Source organism: Falco rusticolus, chromosome 2, assembly GCF_015220075.1.
Source record: "Falco rusticolus isolate bFalRus1 chromosome 2, bFalRus1.pri, whole genome shotgun sequence".
In the NCBI taxonomy this organism is placed as follows: domain Eukaryota; kingdom Metazoa; phylum Chordata; class Aves; order Falconiformes; family Falconidae; genus Falco; species Falco rusticolus.
This window is the reverse complement of record NC_051188.1, coordinates 101,261,067-101,287,104: the sequence shown is the minus strand read 5'-3', so window position 1 is coordinate 101,287,104 and position 26,038 is coordinate 101,261,067. Positions and strand designations below refer to the sequence as shown.

At 42.7% G+C, this 26,038-nt stretch overlaps 1 long non-coding RNA gene across 1 annotated transcript; it reads left to right on the top strand.

Moving 5' to 3' along the window:
• The first annotated feature begins 8,540 nt into the window (after positions 1-8,540).
• LOC119143406 lies at positions 8,541-15,704 on the top strand. Its single transcript, XR_005102696.1, has 3 exons — positions 8,541-8,840; positions 12,630-13,209; positions 14,020-15,704. It is a non-coding gene; the product is annotated as an uncharacterized LOC119143406 (long non-coding RNA).
• The last annotated feature ends 10,334 nt before the right edge of the window (positions 15,705-26,038 follow it).

Here is a 26,038-nt window from a genome sequence, read left to right as displayed (position 1 = left end):
CCCAACACAAATGGTTGTTAGGTGCCTCCAGCTTATGACAAGCTAGCTTAGGCTTTTTCCACACCTCCCACCCTGGCTGTACCCATCCTCCTGTTTCCCACTGCTCTCCTCCCCTTGCCAAAGGCTGACACCCACCCAGGTCTGCCAGAATAACCGCATGTGCAACCTCCGCCTCACACAGTTTGTGGAAAACAGTAAGTGCTAGCAAAGATTTGCTGTTTACAGCACCGGAAATCAAAGAACTCCATTCAGAGAGTAGTTATCCTGGCAGGGCGGAGGTGACGGTAATCACTGATGGAGGGCACAAGAGACTGCGTGGGGACACATGGCTATTGGGAGGGACATGGCTATTGGGAGGGACATGGCTCACTCAGCACAACTATCCCCAGCACCAGCTCCAGACTGAAATAGCAGAGACCATCCTCCAAGCAGGGGAGTAAAGCCTGGCCAGCCTCCACCTTGCCTGCTGCCCCTCAGCAGAGGCCTACCTAGAAACACCTTTGAGGTCTGTGGGTGAAGCTGCCACTGCAAAACCTGCAGCAAACTCGGCCCACCGAGGGCTTTCTCTTTTTCCCTGCCTTCCTCCTGGGATGCCCTGGCACTTGGAGCTTTGCTTAGGCTCCAGTCCTGTGCCCTAGGGTCACAGAGGAGAATGTGGAAAAGCACGGGACGTAATCTTGGCTCTCCTAAACCCTGGGCTGATGTCCCTCCTTCTGCTCGTAACAGTAAGAGGCAGTGGAGAAATCTACTGATCTGCTGCTAATCTCCGAAGAGCCTCTTCCAAACCACACAATGCTGGCTCTCACTTCACAAAAATCTTCCAGCCCAGCAAAAGTGAGGCTTCTCTGAGCACCATTTACAGTCACAAACTGTGTGGTTTCTTGTACGTGGAGGCACAGCCAAACACTTGGCTCGGCACGCTGCCTTGCTGGTCTTCCTAAGCACAGGCAGTAAGCACCTCGGGAAACGGAGAGCACCCGGCACTCATGATGTAACTGCGCTGGCTGAGGGGGACACGCACACCCACATGCACAAAACCTTTTATAGGGTGCATGGATTCTCCCTTGTAGCTTCTTACGCTTTTATGTCAAACATGGCAGCTATGCTCTCTTTCCCTGCTTGCAGTGGCAAAACATCAGAAGTCACACACACAGATGCTTGGACAGAAAGCAAATTTATCTCTTGTTGCCCGTCTCATAAGAAACAAATAATAAGTATTCCAAGACTTTGGCAGTTCCTGCGGCCTCTCTCCAAGAGCCTTGCTTTCTGTTACAGCTCAAGCGAACTGCCCTGCTCAAAGGTCACAGAAGGGAGTCTGCGAAAGAACTGGAATTCAAATCCAGGTCTCTTAAATCCCAAACTGACTATAACTCTATAATTAATTTATTCTATGCAGCAAAAATGTTATGCATCTTATTTTATTATTTGGAAGTAGGGCCTTCTGTTTTTTATATTTTGTCATAGGTATCAGTTCCATAAATACTTTCTGCATGTGACTAATCCTACACACTGTCTGAAGTCAGACTATTAAATCACATGTCTGCAAGATCAGGGCCTAGGTTTGTTTTCAGCCATTCTGGTAAGAAGTTATTTAGCTTCCAAACAGCTAAGCCACATCTCAGACGATTTTTAGGAGGAAACCTAGAGGTCTGACACAGCCTGGGCACATACCTGCCCTCTCTTCAAAGTCTCCCAAGATGCTCTGTTAAAGCGATGGTACATTAGCCTCAAACAGAATGAGAGAAAATCGTCAGAAACATGGATGTTTGGATCAGTGGTATCACAAAGGGCTAACTAAAAAGTGTAAATTCCTTTTTACATCTGCTACTAAAGTATATCACTCTTTTCAGCTGTTATTTGTTACACTCGCTGACCTAGGCTTAGAAGGAGGACTGTCATGTGAGGGAAAATCACCTGCAATCCAGTCAACGGAGTGAGCATACAGCAGCAGCCAGCTTTAATTTATGGCACAAAGTTTCATCATAAATAACAAAGAATGAACAACAGCTACAAAACTGGATCAAAACCGAGCAATTGCTGAATTTAACATCCAGCCATCTGCAGTCCTGTACTGCCATCTGCAGCCTCCTGAAACAGATTCCTAAACCAGCAGGCTCACGATGACCTTAGCAACAGTGTGGTCCCTGTAAACTTTAGAAGTGTTCAGTGGCAGATGGTCTTTTCTACAAATATTATCATATTAAAATAATCAAAGTATTCCTCTTTTTCAAAGTTATTTTTGTTCTATTTCCAGCTTTTTTTTTATTTTCTTTTTTATCTCACTTCTCTGTTGTCTTTGCTAACTGAAGCTAAATGTCAGACCCAAAGTGCATCATATTTATTAACCCAAAAAGTTTGCAATATGCTGATAAATAAGTGTTCTGGAAGTTGACAGGATGTCTTAGCTACTTATGGGAATTGTTTTTAAATTGTGTAATTATAGTTATAGCATTAAAGTTGAGTTTTAATAGAATACATTCCCTAACATCAATCACCAGAGAAATATAAACATCTTTTCTTGTACGCAAAAGTTGCCTGGACTCTAAAAACATGCTATACTATGTTCTCTATTCCAGATTACAGAAGCATATCAGCTAAAACAGCACTGGGCTGTTACCCATTGGGGTGCTGGCACGTAGCCGAATGTAACAAGGCATGGTGGTTTAGCAAGCTACCACGCACCAGTGGTTTGCAACCGCAGCTGACCATGATCCTCCATGATTACCCCCGGTCTGAGAGGTAAAGCAGCAAGGTAAAGAAACAATGAGTTTACCTCAGGTGTGCTCCAGGCCCTACCTTGCAGTCATGCTCCCTGTCCCCTTTGACACCCAGTAATTTAGTAAGCTGTGGTAACCCGTTCATATCACCGATCCCTTAAGCCTTTTTGGAATGAATTTACCTTTGTTAATGATTGTAAAGCAGAGAATTAGCACAATATTTGTGGAGACAGAGTCACTGCTAGACCAGGAATGCTACAGGATAATCATAAGGATCTTTTCTCAGACAAAGAAAAAGGTCCTGGATTAAGAAGGGAAAAGAGGCATGAAAAAGTGGTTTGGAAAGAACTGATTGTTTTATAGTCATAAGATAAACTGAGAATATCCACTGATTGTCAAAGAGCAAATAAGGCACCTCAGAACATCAAGTCTGCCTTGAAGGGAGCACTTCAACTGCAGTATTTACCATAACCCCTCTAAGACCTGGTATAACTCCAGCGCAGGTCAGACCTGCTAGACCCTGAGTGACTAACAGGTGCCTTGACATTGGTTTTGCACATCGTGTGGCTAGGAGGTGACACATCAGTCAGTGGGTATCGATCACGGCGTACGTGCATGCTGCAAAACTTGTGCTCTTGAGGGAGTGTGAGGCCCTGAGCACAGGATTCCCCAGCAGCACCGGGAATACCGAGCTGGCGGGGACAGGGCTGTCTGAGCAGAACACCCTTTCCAAACTAGAGATTAAGCATGCTGCTGGGAGCTCAGTGGGGATACTGGCTGTCAGAGAGGTGAAATGCCACGTATTATCAGCGGTATCTCACCTCCATGTAAGGCAGCAGCTCGCAGCTCTCACTGTGTTCAGAAGCCAGCAGAGTAAGGAGCCGTGAGCTGCTGTCCTGCACAGATGCCTTTCTTCAGCTGCTGCACATCAAGCTCCTGGCCCTGTCTCTGCCTTGGGAATTCACACTTCTGGCGCTAACCCCCTGCTCTACAGCAAATTGTTTCAGTATTGCTGGTATAATAATTTGAGGATTTGGTAGGCTTCAATCTGAAATAAAGAATGAGCCTGAAAAGATCCATATCTCAAGAAATTTATTCAGGGTGATTGTCATATTCTGAAAGAATTTGCACTGTCTCACTAGCAGCCCATAGGCCAGATCCTGCCTTCTGAACACTTGTAGCTACAGCCCTTGGGATGCAGACAGGGAATAGCAACTTGGTCAGCTTTATATTAAGAGCCAAATGCTTCTTCCAGTGCCTGGTCAAATCAAAATAGTAAGTACTACACTCAGGATTCTCTTAGGAGGCAGGGGTTGAGCTAAAGGCATAACTTACACAGGCATGGTGCCAGCAAAACCATCACGTTGAGGAAACTGGCGAGAAGAATTCCAAAACTGGGATCCAGCCTCATAGCGGATGAGGTTGGGCACCCTGACCTGAGCACTTGTAGTTCCCCAGATACCAATGACAAAAAAATATACATTTAATTGCCGGAGCAAAGGTCTTAGGGAATGCATGTGGAAATTTAAACTGTACCACAAGGATCAAACAGGGAAACATGGAGAGAAAGTGATCCATGACTTGTCTGATACATAATGCTCTTACTGCACAAACTGCTTCAAGGAAACAGTTTGTAATAGTACAACTAATCCCTACTGCCAGTATGTGTCCTTGCAAGTATTAGCATAGCAAAACAGTAGCCAAAATGTAAAGATCAAGGACACATCAATATTAAAAACTATTTTACAAAGAGGTAAATTACATTCCTCAACGTCATTTTTTATCTTCCATATATATTGTCCTATATGAAGGAGTCACTGCAAAGAGAAAGGAGATTTATGGCTATATAAGAAAAAGTGCAGGACAAATTGTAGAGGTAAATGAAGAGATTATGTTACCAGTGATATCAGAGTTAAAATTCATACCCCATAAATCGGTGCGCAGGACTGTGATTGAATTTTCATGTAGCCAGACTGACATCTTGTGGCTTACGCAGAACATTTAAACATGCACTTGGGGGGAATTGTAAATTGTTATGGCATGGTAAGTTACACCCTTTTTTTCAGCAGAACAGTATGTGGCTCCCCCAGTGTATTAGTGGTTGCAATCATGAAGTTTATATATAAACTCTCATTTCGGTTTCTGCTTTTGCAGGTACTTGTTAGCCCTGTCTCCCTGTGTAAGTCTCAACCTAATGGCAGAGCTGCATTTAAAGCCAGTCACTCAAAAAAGTATTTAAGAGTATAAATTGTTAAATTGGCTCAGCAGTCAAGAAATTTTACATGTTACCAGTAAATGTGTGTCCTTGTTACTTTTCTTCACCTTTATTGTCAAGGTAAGTTTATGAAACATAAAAATGATCCTTTTTGATTAACTGACAGACACCTTTATATCAGTATGTAGTGACCAACAGTAACTGCTTATGGAAGAATATGAATATAGTCTGGCCCAAATAAAATTGAAAGATCCAACTAATCTTCACTCCTCCAGTCTTAATGAGACACCGTCCTCACACCAGTTTTAATCCACCCTGACTGCCAATAACATAAGATCTTTTTTTCAGTCTGTAAGGCAAAGAGAGTGGGGAGATGAAGGATGATGTTGGAGCAAGGGCAAAGAAGGATTGCTGTGGATCTGTGTGAGAAAGGCTAGATAGAAGAGCATCCAGGGACAGTCAAAGGGTACGTCCACACTGTGCCATGGTAGCTGGCACAGAGCTTCAAGCTACTGGCAGCCAAGTCAGCAGTGCATGAAGCCTCCTAACCGTGCTGATTTCAGGGCTGGGGAACCTAGGCACAGTGCCAAGCTTGCCCAGCTGCTCAGCTCTGGGCTTGGAGCTATGTCCTCTCCAGCCAGCCACCCAATTCCAGGGCACCTCAAGACAAGCTCTGTGATCTTTGCACCATGCTCCACTTCATGGTGTAAGTTTGCTCCAAGTCATCATTAGAGGTCAAGCCCAAGCAGACCTCTTCTAAGGGAAGGGGCAAGGAAGAGTTAGGAGATGGGTTTAAATAAAACAGGGTGAAAATGGAAAGCAAGGATGACAAAACCTGGCAGGAGAAAAGCCAGCTACCTTCTCCTCCCTGGTTTTCTTGGTTCCACTTTGCAAAGCTCTGCACTGACACTCAACGCTGAATGCTCCCTGTATCTGCAGTGTGAATCTTACAAGAACCAGAGAAAAACTGGTCCTCCTTGTTACAAATAGTCCACAGTTGCTTATACCATAAACACCGTGTACTTTAGGAAAGGCTCCTCCAGAGAACACTTCAAAGCAAAAGCATACCTACAGCTGTGAAGTATCCAGAGTCATCACCTCCTGCTCTCTCTCCACAGACAATGCAGAAGTAGCTGAGAAAGCCCTGTCTCCTAACCCAGGACACTTGGGTGGCTGCCCTGAACTAAGGGGCAAATACTCCAACAGCATTTGCGAGACCTTGCAAGCTTGACCTCCTGGGCAAGTACATCCACTGTACAAGTGTAGGCATCCCCCGCACCCAGGAGCTGAAAGTGAGGTGTGGGTGCAGTCCCCTGATGACAAGGGACACAAGCAAAATGCTATGCCCATAAAAGCTGGATTTTTTTTTTCCTCTTTACTTTTAATGTGAGAGAATAGAAAGCGAGGAATTCATGTCACCATGCTAAGAGAGGTATTTCTGAGTGCAGAATGGAGCCACATGCCCAAGTAGATCAAATGACTTCAGCTGAAGCTGGAGAAGCAGCAGCCTGAGCTGGCCTGCAGCAATAAACTCAGCCCAGCCTCTCCCACACAGCTCCACTCATGTACCTCAAACACAGCCTGGATGCAATGTCCTTGCTGTCCCAGCTGGGATCTGCTTTTCATCAACAGCTGACATTCACACCAAATTGTAGAGTTTAATATTTATCCCTAAACACATAAAGCCTGCTAATAAAAACGGACTGGGTACTATTTAGTTACAGTTACTAAGGCACCAATAGGCAAGAGTGGGAGTTCACATCTCCAAGCCTCAGGCTGTTCCCATCCTCCCTGACATGCTGCTCCCAAGCAGTTTCTCGGCTGCTTTGCACTTTAAACAAACACTGCCTCTAAAATGTCCAAAGTCCTCTCATAGGAAGGGCCAAGGGTGGGAAAGATGCTCCCTCGACATTTTCCCTTCTTTTTCCCACAAGGTTATCCCATCTTCTGGCCCTAAAAAAGGGCACATATTTAAAAGCAGGGTATTTAAAAGCAGCAGTGGAAAGCTGTGGGGGCGAGGGGGTGCTGCGTCTGCATGAACTCTCCCAGCTCTGCCCTTCCATTTCCACCACACCTGAGACCCTGCCCATCAGGCACTTTCTCCCTCACTGCCTTTAAAACCACGTATAATAGAGGGAAGAAGACTAGCTCGTTTTATTTCTTATTTCTCATTTGTCTTGTTAATAGGCCCTTAAAATACAAGCATTATCTAAAGACCGAGAGATTGGCCTGTCGCTGTTGCTATGCAGTGGGCAGCATTTGCAACACAGACACCCGCACAGATGGGAAAAGCTCAGTCTTCCAGTCTAAGTCAACATATTTCATGGCTGGTAACAACCACAGAAAATAATTATGAACACTGACAATGTAATTAATAACTAATTTCAGGACCATTTGGTTCCAATAACGGTGGCTGACACACAGGTATGTGCTTACACAAATCCTCCCTGCTGGCCTTTGCAGCTCACCATACCCAGAGGTATCAAATGATTGCCGACAGCATCAGCTCATCATTAACTATGGCTGCAAGAAATTCTTGAGACATTAACCAAGCTTCGGGCTGTACGTATCGTGTGTATCAAGATCCCTAAACTTCTTTAAAACTAGAGCAGCCGCCCCAGCCACAGCTGTCACACTGCCGCTGCTGAAGCCAAGACCAGGTCACACACACGACGCTTCTTCATACTAGGGCTCGAAGCTGTGTAGGTCAGTTTTAAATAAGATAAATACTCTTGAAGCATTACTGTGCTGGGAAGTATGGATGCAAGCACAGCAAAGTTTTCAGGGTGAGGCAATAACTTTTATTAGACTAACTGATAAACCTGGTATAAACAGGCAAGCTATAAGGCACCCTAGCCAAGGCCCTTCTGAGCCAAAAGGGGCTCATGTATCCCAAAGCTTGTCCAGTTTTTGCCACACAGATGAATTAGCCCAGTGGAGGACCATACTTCTCCCTAGAAACCTTCCCTCACTTGGGGGAGACCGTCACAACACCACAAGTACTGCTAGTGGCACCAACACTACTCAAGACCTCCCCCAGATCTGGAAAACCCGACAAGACGGCAGACACACAAGCTGTGTTTCAGAAGGATGACTACAAAAAGGCATCAGCCTGTCTTCCTCTTGTGGTGTTTTCAGTTACTGTAACAGGGAATCGGACCTCTCACCACAGGCACCATCTTGCCTAACTAGGCCAGTTTGTGGTAAAGCTTTGTCTTCTTCAGCTCCCTTGGTAAACATTACAGCACCATGTGGTAGAGATCATAATTTTTAACTGTCCAAACCCATACTATAATTGTCCGCAAAAAGACAATGCTGTTGAGAACCGGCCTCATCAGCAAAGTCAATGCCTGTACCTTCTCCAGGAGGCAAAATAGTCCAAGGAAGAGGATGAAGCCTGGTGAATCTGAACTTGGCACACGCTGACTCTCAGGGCTTCATGGAGATGTTTAAATAGGCTTTGCAGGCTCTGAGAAGTAAGCTCATGGCTGCTGCGTTTAATACTTGTCATGTCTCATTATTGTACAGTATTACACTATTGCATAAGTGAATTATATGCTTCCTTTGAGATACCACAAGCTGAACCAGTCAGCCTAAGGGACGGCATACTGGATTTTTGGTCAATGAATCATCTGACAGGTGAGGCTATCCTCTTTCTTCTACTATAAATGTGTACAGACTTTGCCACACATGGACTTGAAGAACCTAATCTCACATTGGCTCTAGACAAGTGAAGAGGCAAAATGAGGATCTTAAGCTTCCTACAGCATCAAAATACTACATGTTCTTGGGGAGATCCACCAGCAGTCAGCATCACCCCCCGTGCAGCTGAAGGAAATCCTTTCAGGGCTGTATCCTTTACAAGCAAAGCTCCAGGGGTCTGACCCAGCCTCCTCTATGCTCCCCAGGTAAGTGGCATTGGTATTTATTGGAGTAGGTTTTCAGCAGCATACACATGGAGTTAATTACGCAGCCCACATTGCCGTTAATGACAGCCAAGTACCTAATCCTTCACATGCAGCACACCGAATATGTTACCCCATGAAACTGCAGCTTCACAGTTATTGTACTTCAATTTATGTAGTTTTCCTTATGCTGTGCTGAATGGATTTTCATTCTGTGTCCAGAAGCATTCCAGTCCCTCCAGTAGCAAACAATAAATGAATCTTAGGAGGCTCTGGTGTACTTAGGAGGCTCTGGTGAAGCTATCAAAAGAGGCAATTTATTTCTGAACTTGGCACTAGGCACAGCGTGCCTTGTAAATGTCAATTTGTGTATGTGTGAGCATCTGACACTACTCAGCAGCACAGGGCTGGGGCCAAGAATTTGACTGATTCTGGCTGATTTGCAAGCCTAAAAATATTCTCTTTTATCAATATCCATTTTTTGTGCTTATTTGCATGCTAAGAAAATTCTAAGCAGGCCGTGGTTTCATGGATCAACCCACAACAGCTCTGTGGAGATCAAGTACGTGATGACCCGCCACAAACTGTGTGATGACACAGTTAGAACCATTGCATAAGAAGTGGCCCATATATAGGCATATTTGATTTTCACTGTTTGCCTGTTCTAATCCTGCAGGAATCAGAGACATTTTAATCTCTTTTATTGTTTTGTATTCATTTACATGCAGTGCCCAAAGGCCTCTGGCAAGCAGAGAGAAGGCTATATAAGTCAAATGCATTGTTATTACTACCGTAGTTCCTATCACGGGCCCAATTCTCTTCCCATTGACGTCAATGGCAAATCTTCCAATAATTTCAGTGACTGCTAGATTAAGCCAAAAATCTATGATCACACCCTGTTATGTTTTATACCAACGGTACTGCAGGCTCCAGCTGAAAATTTTAGCATTTATTACAGTATGGGAAACACAGGGGGCTCTAAAAGAAGTTTTGACGATAAATGAGTGTATTTATGTGGCAAGCTGCTCTGTCTGTCGTTGGAACTTGACAAAGGTGGGTGCCAAAATCTTCAGAAATACCAAGAAAAATGCAAATTTCTAACTTTTCTTAGAACAACTCATGACAGTTATGTGGGTTTATATGGCAGCTTTGAACATCAAGAATTAGCCTGATAATACTGCACCATGATAAAGCAGTAGAATACTGAAACGACACCATAGGTTTACAGCTTGGGTGTGCTGTGTTTTCCATTCCATCAGTCCTCTGCATTTGGTGACTCTCAGCACTGCTCTATCACCTTCAGTTTCATACACTAGACTCCTTCATTTCTCCCTTTAGTGTTCATTTTCCTTCCTTTCCCTAGTCTTACCACCCGTTTCCCTTCATTTTCGCACTCTCATCTGCTCACTGCTTTCCTTCTGTGTTTGCTGCCTCTCAAAGGCATCTCTCTCTGTGTTATGAAGCCACTCACAGCCACCCAGATCTTCACACCTGCAAAGCTTTTTCTCTCTATTGCCAACTTTTGTCCTTTTTCAAGATCAAAACCACATACTGCTTCCAACTCCTACTTTCAGGACTGCTCCCCTTCCCTCCAAATTCTTGAGTCAGCTTTTTTTCCTCTTCCTTAGCACTTTGACGTGTCACTCCAAAATTCATTGGTTTTCACAATCACCTTTTCCAACATGAAAGTCCAATCTGCCTTGTCTGATGGACTCTGCAGGCCATAGCCCTGCACTGACACCATTGATCTCTCTTGAAATCCAAAGAATAGGTCAAAACAAGATAGGTGGAAACCCAGCTAAAAGCTCAAAATATGACAGTTAATTAACGGCTCAAAATTGCACCAACAGCCAGTCACAAATGGCATTCCTCAGTGGCTGATATGGGGTCCAATACTATTCAACACATTTTTCAGTGATCTGGATAATGGAACTGAATGCCCACACCAAGTTTGTGGATGATGCCAAACCAGGAAAGGAGATATGCTGGAAGGAGATGAGCCACCACACAGAGAGACCTAAACAGGCTGGAAGACTGAGCCAACAAGATCGCTGTTTAATATGAGGTTAAAACAATAAATGTTTGAGTTTAATGAAGACAAATGTAAAGTCCTGCAGCTGGGATGGAATAATCCCAAGAAGCAGTACAGGCTGGGGACTGCCTGGCTGGGGAGCAGCTCTGCTGAAAAGGCCCAGGGGGTCTGGGCAGACAGCAAGCTGAGCACGGGCCAGCAGCCTGACCTGGCAGCAAGGACAGCAGACTGCATCCTGGGCTGCATCAGCAACAGCACAGCCAGCACACCAAGAGATGTGATTATTCCTCTGTATTTGGCACTTGTCAGACCACACCTGGACTACCCATCCAGTTTTGCTTTTTCTCTGCTCAAGAGGGACATAGAAAAATCAGAGGCAGCCTGGTGGATGATAATGACCAGTGATTAGAGCGCTGCAGAACTTGACGCAGAAGGACAGGTTGAAGAAGTTGTTTTTCAGCCAAAAGAAGGCCCACAGGGAATCTAACCACAGTCTTCTAACACACAAAAGGTAGTTCTAGAGAGGTAGACAGAGGTACAGAGAAGTATTGTCTTCACAGGGATGCACAGCAACAGGACAAGAGGCAACAGGCACAAATCACTACAGGAGAAATGCCATCTAAATATAAGGGAAAAAAATATTCACTCTGAGAACAATTTAGCATTAGAAATGGCTGCTCAGAGAAGTGTTGGAACCTCCTTCATAGGAATACTGCAGATTTGGCTTGACAGGGCCCTGCCTGGATAACCAAACCTAAGGCCCCCCTTTCAAGAGAGGGACAGACGATGTCGAGCGGTCCCTTTCAGTCTCAGCTTGTCTGTGATTCTGTAACTGTGGGGGAAGAGGCACATGTCAAATTCTGGATGTCTCGTCTCAAGAGGCTTAGAAGCATTAAGAACAAGGCAGGCAGGTGATGAGATAGATATAGGACAGATTCAGTAGACGAAAGTAGATGAAAGCAGATGAGAAAGTACACGTGAAGGGCAACGATCTCTGCAGGCTCTCCTCCCTGATGAAATCAGAGCTGAACTCTGAAAGGAATGGATGAAAAATGGGTGAACTGTTTTTCACCTTAGCACAGTAACCAGGAAATTCAGCCATGGAGCAAGACACTGCAAGGGTAGATGTTGCACAAGTGATGGTTCCTACCTGAAAGAATTTGTCCACATATAACACAGTATAAGCCAGGAGGTAAAGGAGACTTACAGACTGTCTGGAGAATGCTAAAGACTAATATAGTACTAGTCAACATGACAGCACTGGTTGGGAACCAGTTCCTGGAAATGGCAGCTAAACAGTTGAGGGCTGGGATGTGAAGCCTTCAGCCAGTAGCATGTACCACTGGATGCAAACTGAAGCCATCACACTCTTAGGAAGCTGTTGAGCTAAGCTGCCAACAGCATTTCAGCTCTCACTGTGCTGCTGAAAACTTTCTGGAGCTTGTGGTGATGAAGGCCTGAAGCTTCATCTCTGGTGGCCCTAAGACATCCCTACCATCTTATGGACACCAGAGTCTTCTTGTGGATAGGGTAATACATGGCTGTGGGTTACTCTGGCCATTTACTGAGATTTCTAGAGCAGCAAGGGGAATGGGGGGGGTGGCGTGTCCTACCTGAGAAATGTACACAGGCAATCAAATTGCAAGAAGTGTTATTCTTTAGGCATTATTTGGTACACTTTTATTGATGGAGTTATGTCTGATTCATGCTCTCTTTCTTTTTTTTTTTTTTTTTTTTGGTCTTCTTTTCATTCCTGAAAGCTCTGAGATCTGTCCAAGCATCAGCAGAAAAGTCTTCCAGCTGCAACACATGAAAAAGGGAGATTGCATTAACGTTGCACAGTGATACCTCAGCACACGCCACAGGCTCGACGCTGTTCTTTCCTCCTCACTACAGTCCTTCAAAGGATAATTTCAACAAGTAAACTAAGCCTACAAATACATTGGTGATATCAAGAGATTTCAGACTGCTGATCAACACAGGGAGTGCAAAGTGTAGGGGACAGTCAACAAGGTGTGGGCACATTCCATACCCCATTTTCCTGAACAGAGTTTTACTTGTGCCGCTAAAGAGAACTGATGTCTTTCAAAGAGGAGATGCAGGACCCGCCTTCACATGTGCTGAAGAACTTCTGCAAGTGTTGGCACCATTAGTGCAAGTCAGTGTTAAGTCCAAGCAGATTGCTCTTGTCTGTCTCATTGCTTTGATACGGGTCGTCTGAAATCATCATGTGACATCCACCAACACTGAACATCACAAACTGATCACCCTGAGGTATTTCCAAAAGCCTGAGGTTTCAGGAAACACACCCCTTAAGATACCGTGCAATGTCCCTTGCTTGTAAGTGAACCACCAAGCATAACTTACTGCACACATGGCCTCAGAATAATCTGTGGGCTGTGTGAAGCAAAATCCTGCGCTTTAAGAAAAATCCTTACTTTACCTTGCAATACCCACATAGACTAACCGGCTGGCTGGAAGAAAACATTTTCAGGACATTCAACTTCGTAAAACTGTTATAATGAATTCTGAGGTTTGTGCATGATCTGAATCATGCTTTTAACAGCTCCTTCTGAAAAACTCAACAGAATAAAGATTATTTGCCATTATATAGGCATATAAGAAGATCAGCAAGCCTAGTTACTGCAATCCATTTAAAACTTTTACTCCAAATACCGCTTTTGTTTGTTTTCATAACATTTCTGAGAAACAGGGAAGTGAATCACAAAGCATTTAAGCGACTTGCTTAAGTGAAATTATGGAAAAGAGAGACTTGAACCCTCTTGAGTCCTATGTTACCCATCCTATGGACCACCCTACCTTAGCCTCTAAATTATACATGATGCTAACTCTAGCCCATAGCAAGAGTCAGTCCTTACTCTGGAAAGCAGATCTGTAAAATTAATGTCTTTCTATGAATATTAAGAGTCATAATACTTTTCCTTCTTCCTGAAGTAGATATTTATTCTTTTTTCTACCCCTTCTAAGTACTGCAAAGCCATGTCCATTAAGAAAGAACAAGTAAGACTCTGCTCTGCATCATGTATTGATATCTTTTACTGTTCTGCATCATGAACTAATTGTTTTCTGTTCTGCATCATGTATCAATATGTTTCAAATCTAACGCCATAATCCTGTCTCTCCAAACAGCCTCTGGAAGACAGGGAATGAAACAGATTAACTGAAAACAGAATCTGAAGAACATGTGCTTGCATAAATACAACGCAAGACACGGTTTGGCTGGTGGAAAGTTACGGTGACAATGAAGAAGTCAAGGAGAATGCAGCTTGGATTTCAAGATGATCAGAAGCCTGCAGAGCTGGCAAGTGGACAAATATGTCTTGTAAACTCAACAAAATTCCATAAAAGCTGCTATTACATAGACATGAAACTATATCACACCATATTTTCTGTACTGTTGTTCAGAGTATGACTTCAGTAGTGTAGAAGGCCTTTCAACATGTATTTTGTACTCCTTTATTTCTGGTAAAGAAACAGAGAAAGAAGGAAGAAAAATTCTGATTGCACACGTAAATTTGTCCTTTCAGTGCTAGGGGATAAAGTCACACTTTCACAGCTGCAGGTTTTGGGCCAGAAGATTTTTTTTCTGCATGGCTGAGCTTTTAGAACAGCAGCACATCTGAAACCGAGTGTAGATGGATAGTAAGAGTGGGCAGAGGTAGCAACTGCATTTAAATGGTTTATGTGTTGTCTTCCTACTGGCATAACAGCAGACCCATGAGAAAGTCATAAAAATAAACCAGAATGTTTAAGAAAGTTATAAAAATAATAGGAGAAAGCACAAGCATTATCCCCAACTCCATATTGACCCTGAGGCCAGCTTCTCCATTAGGGACACTTCTGTTTTATGTCAGTGAGGGCAGGGGAGGGATGGAAGAAATAAACATTTATTCACATTAACATACAAAGTATGCTGATGATGTTTATAATCTTTTTTCTTTATACTCAATGGTAGGAAGTGGTAGGAAACCAGAATACACACTCTTCAGCTTACGGTAACTGCTTACGGTAACTGCAAGCAGAATATAGATTGCCATCAACATGAAGTTAGGGGCTTAGCCACAGGGTCTTATGGCAGATGCTTAGACCAAGAGATATTTTGAATACTTCACAAACATTCTCGGAGACATGGACTTCCCAGCTCTCATCCCAAGAGTAAAGACTTGCTGTTTTCACAAGCGAATAAAATCATGGTATTTTTTTATAAAGATAGTACAGCAATATGGTACATTATGTGGTGGATTTCTTCTGCGAGTAACCACAAATTGCTACACACTGCAAGTAACCACAAATTGTAAGTACTGCTGCAAGTACTTACAGTACCAGTAGTTCCTTAGACTAAAGAACCCTGAAATATCTGGGCATATAGGCTCAAAAGTTATCTATCTTTTGAGAGGAAGGAGAAGTAATCATTGGACTCACACTATAGACACTTAATGTTTTCTCATACTTTAATCAAAGCCCAATTAGTCACAAGACAAATTTAAACAGACTTCAGCAATAAAATGGTTGTCTCAGGCTTGTCTTACGCAACCAAAGGGCAAAAGAATAATGTTTTTTTTAATGGAAAACATTTTTGAGTTAACATTTACAAAGTTAACTGCCAAATCACACCCTTTGCAAAAGAAAAACATTTTAATTGGCTTTCAAATTTTTCCTGATGAGGATGACTTGTTATCTTTTCCATCCATGCACCTAAAACCATCCTCTGACTGAGAGGAGTTCTTCAGGTACTATGTTAGCGCTGTTGTCATTATTCTCAGTGTAGTATCTGGACGATTGCGGTAGCTCTATAAAATGTTTTCCTGATGGCACACAAATCTTGTCAGCCAATGTACTTAATTCCGCTCTTAGCTGGTGTGCTCTCAAGATAAATAACTAGCAAATTATACATGTGACTTCATTTAATAGTCTTGGTAAACTATTTATTATGTCTGTGGCTATATGCTGCTCTTGCTTTGTCTCCCACCCTTCACTTTGCACAATTTAGTGATTAATGGATAAAAAAGACAAAACCTCCACCAGTTTGAACAAACAGTTCTGGGGACTTGATACAGCAGGGCACGATTCCAAATTTGAGGAGGCGCCAGTAAACTAATGAAGAATGTTACTGATCTGCTCTAGCCATGTGGAATCGGGATCTCATCTTGTGCAAACTACTCAGGGTCAAACACAGTCAACATTCAGCTTACGAGTCCTCAGGATGCTCCTGAGTGTTGATGATTCACCAAGTCTGACCCAGTCTCTCAGCTTGCTCCTAGGAAGCACCACTCCAGTAAGTGGGATACTGAAGTCACAGGTTTTTGAGTCCTTAAGACCAGTAAAAATTCCTGGTCTTTTTTTTTTTTGTGAGACAAGCTCTGTTAGCATCTGCTGGGCTGAACACATTCCAGCTCTGAATAATTTATGCCCACTTAAATGACCTACAAAAAATTAAGTATATATGGTTTTATTCTTTGCTTCCAGCACTGGGGCTGGATGCAGGAGCTCCAGACAGCTGAGAGGCACAGAGACAGACCTACCAACACAGGTACTAAACAGTGTTTTTTGAATGAAAGCAAGACATCTCTCCTGCAGACTAGGTAGGGACAACCAAGTCTTAGTGGGTTTGCAAAGGTTAGGGATGCCAATTTCTGCAGCCAAACAGTACATCCATAAATGATAGTCAACTGGGACTCTACCATCTGGAAAAGAGATGTCTGAAAGTGAATATGATAGAGGTCTGCAAAACCATGGTATGATGTGGAGGGGTTGCCTCCTTTTCCAGTATAAGAACTATAGGGCATTAAATGAACCTCACAGGATCCAAGTTCTGAGCAAACCAATGGATATGTTTTATCACACTCCACTCTAGATCTGTTTCCCACAGGATGCAGGTGCTGTGAATGCTAAAATTTTACATGAATCAATGGGCAGCTACAGCAAATGCACAAGTTAAGGCTTTTCTTAATTATCTAGAAACCTAATCCAATTCAGAAAGCTGGAGGCTGGGAAAATAGTAAGTAGAAGTACCACATATGTGAGCTCTATTCCCATACTCATCTCCAGTCTTAGGCTCTGTCAGAGGCAGTAAAACTGAGAAATCTTCATCTTTGGCTTGACAGCATTGCTACTGCCATGACTACCACTTCTCTTCTAGAAAAATAAAACACCCTTCTGCAGCTTATGGTGCAAACCAGCTCTGTTGGGTTGCAGCATCTGGCACAGGTGAGCACAAAGTTCAAATTCCTTTCTGCTGCCCTACTATGGTGACCGGAATTTAATAAAACTCCACAAAATCAGAAGCAGATAGTGAGGAATAGTACTAAAATGTTTAATATTATTATTCACAATGAATCATCAGACACCTGTAAGAGACATTTTCACAAGAACAATGTGACACATTTCAACCACCTGCTGATCCCCACATGTAATGTCTTCTGGTTTTTATTAGATAGGACACTCTGACAAGTTTTCTCACCCATTTGGTAGCAAATTTAACTGAATAACTAAACAATTATGCTTCCATTTATTTGCAGCTTGAGGCCTTCAGCAAGACCTGCCACATCACTCTTTACACATCATCAGTAGGTCAGTGAAGGCGCGTTTTCCAAGCGCAGTGCTGGGCACCTCTGTTCTGTGACAGCTGCTATCTGCAGCTGCCAAGGGAGTATTCAGAATGGTAGCATTTGCCTAAAAATGTGCAGTTTGAATGAAATGGAAAAGGGGCTGTGAAAAGATATTTAAAATTAACATTGGCAATGGTGTCTGGAAAGAGTAATCAAAATTTATAGATGCCTTTTATTTAATATGAAACTGAAACCTCACCAAATCAAAATCATCATCATAAGTTATTTTTTAAAGAAAAGATACTGTGGTAAGCTTAATTTACTAGGGCCCCAGTTCAGTAAAAAATGGTTTTGCATGTGGGTAGTATGTGTTTGCTGAATTCAATCCTCGGTACAGCACAAAGAAAAGCTACTGAGTCGGGATGGGCAATAAGCTCTCTCTTCAGCAGGAGTCATTGTAATAAACTGCAGGCAAAGTCTAAGGCACTATGATCTCTGTAGGATACCATCAAATGGTTTGCATTCAGTCTATGTCAGATGAACACTTCATTTGCAAAAATAAAGACTCTTCCTTTGTACACATAAGACAAATACTGAACTGCTTTGCAGTCTTTCATGCACTGTGAATGAGATGTGGGCCAGAATACTTGTAGAACTGAATCGTAATTCAGAGGCATTGAGGCTGGCCAGAAAATCTTATCACTGGCACTTCCTAAATCGGGAGCTTAATTTTGCAACTTCATGTCTTAGGACTTTTATAAATTAACAGGAAACACTTCAGGGAGTTTATTTAATTGATTTGGACTTTTTGTCTTTTTCTTAAGAAATATGACATGTAAGCTGCTTTCTTGTATCTCTACACAAATTCCTGCCTGTGCAGCTACTGCTGAAGTCTAGACCCACCTAGATATACCGTGGTTTCAAATTCGTTGCTTCACTGATCAACCATGAAACCATCCATGCCTCTTTGCACCGAACCTTGCATTATGGCACTGGGCCTGGGGAGCTCCAGCACCCTCACAGGGCAACTACACAATTTCTGGCATCTCTGGTGCATGTTCAGTATGTCCTACGGGGTCTGTCGATCCCTGTACATCCCTACTGCACTTTGTCTTTGGTTATGAAGTGGCCCGCCTCACCTCACCACAGCAAACAGGCAGCTCTGCTGTCACAGCGTTGCAGAGAATGGAGTGCAACGCGCAGGTAGAAAAGCGGCATCCCAACAAGGAGAAGAGCAGGCAGTTCTCCAAAGACAGGACAATGAATAACTGAAAAACACAAATGCACATACAGTCTCTCCCAGGAGATACAGCTGAAAAAAGAGCAAGCAAAGGCCGTTTAGAGGAGTTTGAATGCATGGAGGTGAAGCATTTTATGTTGGAAAATCCCAGTCTGTGTAATTTATGTTGTGACTTGATGATCTGCTGTTCATGGGTTGTCATTCCCTTGTTTTGTTGGGATGACAAAAGCAAAGGAGGACAAAGTTTAAAGCAAGTAGAAGGGGAACAGAAGTATTTGGGGGAAAACCAGAAGAAAGGGTAGGCCAGTCCAAAGAACAGGGTGTGTATTTGGGACTGCAGACATCAGCAAGCAAAGCAGCACAGGAGGAGCAAATCAGCAGATCAGAACTATTGGTGCTGAGGCCCTCATTAGTGTGGAATTAATGACTTAAAAGGACTATGAGAGAGCTGAGCTTTATTAACTAGGAGACTCATTTCCCAAGCAGCATGGTCTAGAGTCGAGTCTCTCCATAACACCCCTTGTAGGGGAATTAAATTCAAACTCCTTGAAGCAGAGAGGTGGGGCGAGGCTACATGTGCGCTGGTTATCAGCTGCCTGAATGAAGGGGAGATGGCCCCAGTGCTGCCATCAAGCCCACCTCCACAAGCTCTGCCAGCCAGCTCCTTTGTTTCCTTGGTTCCTGTTAGAAGTGGTCCAAGCAGGAACACGTTGCTCCAATTCTGTCGAACTTTCCACAAAACACTTTCAGAGATTTTTCAGGTTGGAAAACAAATCAAAGAACTTCATATTCAGTGCAAGCCGAACGATGTTTGCTTCTGACTCTTTGGTTTGCCTTGCTGAACTGTTCACTGAGGTATAATCCCTCTAATATGGTACGAAACTCTTAGAATGCGGCCAGCTCTCTTTGTTGTATGGTGACCCAGTACCTAGTCATGGAGGCAAGTTCATACTCCACCTGAAACAAAAAGCATCAGTTGTTCCTCTCTGCTTGCTTCAGAAGACTGTAATTTGCCTCCTGCACATCTGCATGGAGATAGATGTCGTTCAGCTTTTATCCAGGTCTGAAGGGAACCTTTTCCCTTAGCAAAAACTCAGATCAGCTGTATTTAGAAATATGTGGATGAATCACTCTAAGGACTGTATAAACAAAAGCATTCTTCTTGTAGATTTGAGGCAGGACAACTTGGTAACATATTTTTGAAGGAATTTAAATCTTCCGTTATTTCTGGAATTCTTACAGCACTGCCAATTAAATTCGCAATTCAATAAGTAGTGAACTGCGTCCATTAATTAAAGGCTACAGGTCACTCACTTTGTATCTGCAGTCTAAAGAGTTGCACAAGAAACATTTGCTTTGGATGTCTTTTTAAAGTTTTTTTTCCAAGATAAGCGATCAACTGTTAATAAATCTGAACAGCATTTTTAAACAAAATGTAAGACAAGAAAATAAACTGTTTTTTAAAAAATAATGAAGGCCTGATCATAGAGAGGAAAGTCCCTACTTTAACTAAATGCAATAATTAAAATAACAAGTAGAAATCCTAGCAATAGAGCAAAGAGGAAAAACATTATTTCACCATTCCCTTTGGAGCAGGCAAGATAAGACAGCGCTACCTCCATTTTGCAGATGAGAACTAAAATATGCAAGGCAGCTGCATGCATTTTCAAAATTCAGAGCCGTCAGAGTCAGGGTGAACGCCCAGAATTGCCTGCACCCTCGTCACGAGCTAAGCTCGCCTGACTGTGCTAGTATTTAAGACTCAGGGCACTGACAGAAACCCCCGGGGAAAGAGGCCCTCGCTGTAACTAGAGGCAGGCACTCGCACCTGCGCTGCTGCCCACCGGTAGCCAAATCCTCAGCGTGTCCTGGCACAGCACTGACTGCTTATTCAGCCAACGTGGCATCTTCCAAAACCACCGCGTAGGATCAAAGGCACAAGGGGAAGATGCGGGTGTAAGCACGCGACCCCCCAAGAACTAGAGTAACGCTATCAAATTCTTTCCCAGTAAACAACTGGGAGGTATCAGAAGTTATAGCTGCTATTAAATACCTTTTTAATTATTATTTTCATATCTAGTTTATATCTTATATTTATGCTATATTATATAATACAGTATATAAATATATATAATGTTTATACTATACTATGAATATTTAAATATTGAATAAATACTGATTTGGGACCAAGAAATATGCATCAAACCTAACCAAACATCAAATCTAACTATCTGTACAGTAATCATGTATTTCATGTGATGTCAAAGACTGTGAAGGATGCTGGGTTTGTTCTCCCATGAAAGTTACTGCTAACTGATTAGATTACATATCAATGTTTGCCTGGCCGCAGCCCCAGTATCTCTGCTGTTTTTGTTTGAAAGACCAAAATACCATTAGATTATCAGCCCTGCAGCTGTATAGTGGACACCTGAAGATCACAGATTATATTTCCCAAATGGCCCCTGAAAAGCAGGTACACTTTTGAGTGCCTGCCTACACAAAGACACGGTGCGGCCGCGCTGGGTTCCTCTGCCCGCCACCCTGCCCCTCACCTCAGCCAGACCCTGAGGTCTCACAACGGGCACAAGAGCACAGCCTGCAAGCCTGAGGTTCACCCCCCATAGCAAAGGAACAACAGGAACCTGCTGGGGCAAAGCCCGTGGGCTCTCTCCTGGAAGGACGCCACCCAGGAGGGCACAGGGCAGCCTCCAGGCAGGTGCCCGCAGCCCACACCAAGTCCCACGGTGCTAGGGCTAGGCTCTTCCTCATGGGCTAGAGGTCACCACAGCTCAGAAGTCGCCTTAAGACAGACATTTGAAGAGGAAGAAGGGGGTCACCCTCAGGCCTCCCTTTTCAAGCAGAGACTGTAACAGTGAAGCTGTCTCCCTAACAGAGCAAAGCCTTCGCTCTCTCCCGACACCCCTGGTGTCTGCACATCCGTTACCGCATGATTCGGCAGGCTTTATCGCATTTAGTTCAATGCGTGCATGTGTTACAGATTTTTATTTATAACTACAACTCTGGTTTTAAAAAACTGAAACATAATCTACCAAAAAGTAGATGTTTTTAAGTTATCCATTCTGTTTTAACACCACATTTTTAAGACAAAGAAAACGACTTCATTTATTTTGAAATTAGATTATTACTTTAGCTTCCTTTAAATTCTTGGGGTTTTCTTCTGAGTTTAATGAGTTTAGCAGTGCTTTTACAGAGCAAGTGTTTAACATGTGTTGACCATACAACCAGCAGGGTAAGTTCCACTGAAGAAAATTATTTAAGGTCCCATAAATCAGAAGAGAATTTACAACATTCTTCTCTAATTGCTGAGAATAGTTTGAATGCAAGAGGAGAACAAAAATATATTAAACTAAAAAGCATATTTTAGTATATTGCAAACAAAAATCTACTGTATTATTGTAGTCAAATCAATTCACTAATTCACTCTCTGTCCAATATCATGGGGGTCCTAAATTCAAGTGTTATATCTGATAGTTACATGATGCTTTCTGCAAGCTGATTGAGCCAATTGTTTGGGTAAAAAGGAATAGGAAAATAAGGAAGGGCCTCTCACAGCACTCTTGCATAACCTTTAATGTCCAGGACAAAAATAAAATTACCAGACTTCTTACAGGCTGTCAGAAACTCTTTCCTCTAAGAATGTATGTGAAAGAGGTACGTAGGAGAAGACTGCTGGGATTTCAAGAGATTTATGAAGAATGCTTCTTGTAATGCCAAGATAAACTACAAAATAAATGCATACAGGAGAATCAAAAATCTGCTGAAGCAGCACAGCATAACTGGAATACGTACAACCACGCATCTTAAAATAATTGTTGTTGTTGCATTAGCACCTGAAAGCTTAACCAGAATTTAAACCGTAAACTCCAGATAAGCCTGTTTGCAATATGAGCAAAACACATCTGTGGCTTCAGGCTAGGAACGGGGTGGAGAAATAATCTCCATGTGCTTGCAGGTGTTAAAAATCAAAATAACATTCAATGTCCAACACTTTTGTTTGGAAATCCATCTTAAGCCAAAGTTTTACATTTTTTACAGGTTAATTTATTAATGATTTTGCAGTCACTTGCTGCACGCCACATGCAGTGTTCTGTGAAATAAACTAACTAATTACAAAGTCCTGAACTAGACTCATACTCATGTTCAGTACAAAATAAACTTCCTCCTGTTCTGTTCACTTTAAAGCAAGACTTGGAAAATAAAGACGGGATACAGCAAACCTGGATTTCTGCAAGACATCAGAGGACTTTCAAGTGCTTCCAGATGTGAAGGCTTAAAGCTTGCCCAGTTTTTGAGATAACTTAATTATGCCACCAATGTCCTCAGAGGTCACCCTGCACACTGCAAAAACACTGCCCAATGGAACATGGCTGGCAGGTTGTATTCAAAAGTTGAAGATGAGGGCAAAGGGGGTATCGGAGATCAGTATCCAGCTGTGACGTAAATGTGTGTGGAGCTTACACAACGCCTGCCTTCTCCTGACTCTTGTCTGCCTCTGACCGGTGCTATTAGTTACATCTCTTCATAAAAAGCATTGCACTTGGTTTGAAAAGGCTCAAGAATCTTCCTTCAAGCCCTCTGTCTGGCGCTCCCTCCCCTCCCTCATACTGAAGCTGCAGGCTCAAAGTGCCAGAACTACACTCGTCACCCAGATACCAAGATGATGAAAAGTAATTTCCAAAACCAGGAGGGGGATGCTGGAAGCACAAGCAAAACCAATCAGCTGCAACATGGCAAAGATAAAAGTCTGAGTGACGTGGCACTAGAGAATGCATCATGAAAAGGCATCATGAGGTAGCTGCCCCAAAACCTCTGTATCAGACAGGGCTGAGAGCAGCAAGCCGATCAGGAAAAGGAAAATGCCTTGTGACTTGGCAACTGCACTTCATAACATTTATGCTCTAAACTGTCTACTCCTTTGCCAAAAATCCATCTAAGAAAAAAACCACGCTATTTTCCCTTCGTGACGATCTGTCCTCTGACAGATAACTGTTGTGGGGAGAGACATGGCTGGTGGAATGTCAGAACCATTTAAGGAGTGAATTGTGCACAGAATACGCATGGGAAAAAGCAAATGGAAACTGTGCTGTGAGCATGGGGTGCACTGGTCTCTACCCGCCCTGTGTCTCAAGCAGCAGAGGCCAGTGCCCTGTTCACGTTGCAGCAAATCATCTGCATAAACGCAAGCTACTTCGAGCACTAGAAGATGTCAGTGTCGTGGCTATACCGGTAACAAGCGAGGTTGCCTTTTAGGAGAAGGAATGATACTCCAGGTGAATTTATCATTTCACCTGTCATATTTTCTCTGTTCAAATGTTCTGCCAGACAAAGTGCCTGAGCATGTCTGGTGGCACTGTTTGAGGACGGGTAGCTATTAAAGGGGTATCACCCGTATATTGTGCAGAAGAACAAGGTAGTTCATTTAGGGGAATACCTGCCGAATCTGGAATTCTGTGCCTTGCAATGCACCAGTCTTTGCTTCAGTTAAGAAACAACTGACTAGACATGATCGTGTAATTCTAAATTTCCTTTTTTCTTCTTTTTATTTAAAAATTTGTATGGAAACTTGTTGGCACAGCTTTTCAGTCTGTAATGCATACCATCGCTAATGAGCACAACTGCAGTGGGCTGTAAATAAAGAATCACATTTAGAACATAAATGCAAACAGACTCACTATTCCTTCCTCCCTCAAAACCACCAAGTACGACTGGACCCCAAAGCCACTGTCATTTCCACTGATTCATCTGCAGGTGGCTTTGTGTGGATGGCAATAAAGCCAACAGCACTGGACAGGGATGAAAGCGTGCATATTAAAAGAAGTGGATGCTCTCAGCTCCTCGCAAACCAGGGTGTGTTTGGCTGGCAATTTTTTCTCCCAAGGCATATTAAAATCTCAGGTTTTTTGAAAGCCTCTTTCTTATGTTTAACTGCCATGTCAGTGGCCTCCCTCTTAGCTGTGGCAATGGAGCCATACCTTTTCCAGCACTGCAGGGTTTTTTTATGATCCCAAAAAGACATTTTTGTTGCCACACCAAATTGACAATGGAGGTCGTACTTTGTTTAACTTTCTTGCAGCTTACAGGAAATAGAATTGTCTTACCGCAAAAATATTTCCACAGTAATGCTATGCGTTTCAACGCTTTTGCTTGTTACAGCTCCCAGGCAGTGTTTGAAGTGAACATCACATGGAGAACTGAATTGTAATACATCACTATCAACAAAGAGAATAGATAACATGGATTCTTGTGTAACCTAGTTATAGGAGACACAAAACTACAAATAAAAGGATAGAGAACATGCTTTAGACCGAGAAACTCCGGACAGAAAATTGGGTGGATCAGTACTGAGGAGCTAAAATGCTGAATGCTGTTTAAACAAATTGTTTTGAATATCCAAATACAGAATCTTATTTAATATAGATTAGCTGGATTTTCAGTATTTAAAATAAAATACTGTTGCAAACGTAGGACTTAAAGCAGTACCTGAAACCATGCTCTCCTATTTTTCCTGTTAATTGAAAGAGCAATAGTCTCAGGTGTGAAAAAGTAATAGTTTTAACAAGCTATAAGCTGATACTTTTGTGTGCTTAATTACATGGCTTCTAGCACAATGCCTTGACAACACAGCTGGCAGTATTTCCTAAAACTATATCATTGAAGAAAATCTGATTATTTCCTGTTTGCTAGCAAAGGATGGTTTGGCTCAAAGTTGCTTAAGAAATGCTTAGTTTCATCTTGCAACTATAATTTAAAAATCAGTATCGATTACTTTTCAAATGTAACTGATATTGGATTTGTCATTGGTAATGACTTGCATATTCCACATCAGAACATTTCATAGCATTTACCTTATGGGCTAAGCTTTTCAGTATATATTCTCACAGGTTTGGGGTGGTTTTTTTACTTTATTCCTAAGTAGGGTGAAAATTCAGTTGCTCTACAACTGTAAGAAGGTAAGTAAAATTTTCTCCATTATTAAAATATTATTTCATGTAAAAGTATGGGTTTGATATTTTCTTCCAGTGTCTGCTCTCATTATATGACAGTTATGCAGTGGGAGCACATAGGAAGCTGAAAATGGGACAAGCTTAAGTGAATTTAGAGAGCAAGCACATCTCCCAAACTATGCGTTGATCCGTGATCTGAAGCGAATTCAGTTCCCTGCTCTGGCACTGACACCTTCAGCAACCTGAGCTAAAGCTGTTCATCTCTTTGGGCTGCATTTCCCTATCAGCCTAATTGGGCAGTGGCCCTTCCCTGCCTTATCAGCACATGGATAACTCCTACACACAGGGACTGGGAGAGGTCAAGTACTGTATAACGAAGACTGTGCAAGTGCTTA